General features: G+C 54.6%; 1 non-coding gene across 1 annotated transcript in view; it reads left to right on the plus strand.

The window, feature by feature from the left end:
- Nucleotides 1-473: 473 nt before the first annotated feature.
- The window catches only part of LOC126432698 (small subunit ribosomal RNA), a 1,910-nt gene continuing 378 nt past the window's right edge, over nt 474-2,005 (plus strand). The window contains exon 1 of the ribosomal RNA XR_007578158.1: nt 474-2,005. This exon is cut by the window's right edge and continues 378 nt beyond it. This is a non-coding gene — a ribosomal RNA (small subunit ribosomal RNA).

The following is a 2,005-nucleotide window of genomic DNA, read 5'->3' on the forward strand; positions in this document are numbered from 1 at the left end:
TCGCCTCTGCGGTTCTCGCAGGTGGATTGTATCGCAGCTGTGCGGACGTGTTGGCGCGTGCGCTGTGCTGGGAGAGTTCGCTTCGGCACCCAAGTGGGGCTTTTGTCCTTCTGTGGCGCTGGCGTTGGAGCTGCCGGCCACCGTAGGTGGCGCGTGTTGTCTCCCGCCGGCAATGCCACGACAGCACGCTCCCGGGCCTCTGTCGGCAGCGGCAAGCTCAGTTGGGAGCACGGGTGGTCGCACCTAAAGCGTCTACTCGCCAAACTCCGGGCGATTGCGCCTCTCTCGAACCCGACCAAGTACTTAGGACGGCGCTGCGCGCCGCCGGGACCTGAGAGGGTTTCGAGGTGTATTGTGCAGGGGAGCTCAGCCTCCTCCTGTTTGCAGAATAATTGAGCGGACGCTTGCGTGTTCGCGCGGGCCCCCGGGACACACTCCCGGGCGGCCGGCTGCTCAGCTCTAGTTGACGCAGCTCCCTGGTTGATCCTGCCAGTAGTCATATGCTTGTCTCAAAGATTAAGCCATGCATGTCTCAGTACAAGCCGCATTAAGGTGAAACCGCGAATGGCTCATTAAATCAGTTATGGTTCCTTAGATCGTACCCACGTTACTTGGATAACTGTGGTAATTCTAGAGCTAATACATGCAAACAGAGTCCCGACCAGAGATGGAAGGGACGCTTTTATTAGATCAAAACCAATCGGTCGGCTCGTCCGGTCCGTTTGCCTTGGTGACTCTGAATAACTTTGGGCTGATCGCACGGTCCTCGTACCGGCGACGCATCTTTCAAATGTCTGCCTTATCAACTGTCGATGGTAGGTTCTGCGCCTACCATGGTTGTAACGGGTAACGGGGAATCAGGGTTCGATTCCGGAGAGGGAGCCTGAGAAACGGCTACCACATCCAAGGAAGGCAGCAGGCGCGCAAATTACCCACTCCCGGCACGGGGAGGTAGTGACGAAAAATAACGATACGGGACTCATCCGAGGCCCCGTAATCGGAATGAGTACACTTTAAATCCTTTAACGAGTATCTATTGGAGGGCAAGTCTGGTGCCAGCAGCCGCGGTAATTCCAGCTCCAATAGCGTATATTAAAGTTGTTGCGGTTAAAAAGCTCGTAGTTGGATTTGTGTCCCACGCTGTTGGTTCACCGCCCGTCGGTGTTTAACTGGCATGTATCGTGGGACGTCCTGCCGGTGGGGCGAGCTGAAGGCGTGCGACGCGCCTCGTGCGTGCTCGTGCGTCCCGAGGCGGACCCCGTTGCAATCCTACCAGGGTGCTCTTGAGTGAGTGTCTCGGTGGGCCGGCACGTTTACTTTGAACAAATTAGAGTGCTTAAAGCAGGCAAGCCCGCCTGAATACTGTGTGCATGGAATAATGGAATAGGACCTCGGTTCTATTTTGTTGGTTTTCGGAACCCGAGGTAATGATTAATAGGGACAGGCGGGGGCATTCGTATTGCGACGTTAGAGGTGAAATTCTTGGATCGTCGCAAGACGAACAGAAGCGAAAGCATTTGCCAAGTATGTTTTCATTAATCAAGAACGAAAGTTAGAGGTTCGAAGGCGATCAGATACCGCCCTAGTTCTAACCATAAACGATGCCAGCCAGCGATCCGCCGCAGTTCCTCCGATGACTCGGCGGGCAGCCTCCGGGAAACCAAAGCTTTTGGGTTCCGGGGGAAGTATGGTTGCAAAGCTGAAACTTAAAGGAATTGACGGAAGGGCACCACCAGGAGTGGAGCCTGCGGCTTAATTTGACTCAACACGGGAAACCTCACCAGGCCCGGACACCGGAAGGATTGACAGATTGATAGCTCTTTCTTGATTCGGTGGGTGGTGGTGCATGGCCGTTCTTAGTTGGTGGAGCGATTTGTCTGGTTAATTCCGATAACGAACGAGACTCTAGCCTGCTAACTAGTCGCGTGACATCCTTCGTGCTGTCAGCGATTACTTTTCTTCTTAGAGGGACAGGCGGCTTCTAGCCGCACGAGATTGAGCAATA

This window comes from Schistocerca serialis, unplaced genomic scaffold, assembly GCF_023864345.2.
Source record: "Schistocerca serialis cubense isolate TAMUIC-IGC-003099 unplaced genomic scaffold, iqSchSeri2.2 HiC_scaffold_1151, whole genome shotgun sequence".
Lineage (NCBI taxonomy): Eukaryota > Metazoa > Arthropoda > Insecta > Orthoptera > Acrididae > Schistocerca > Schistocerca serialis.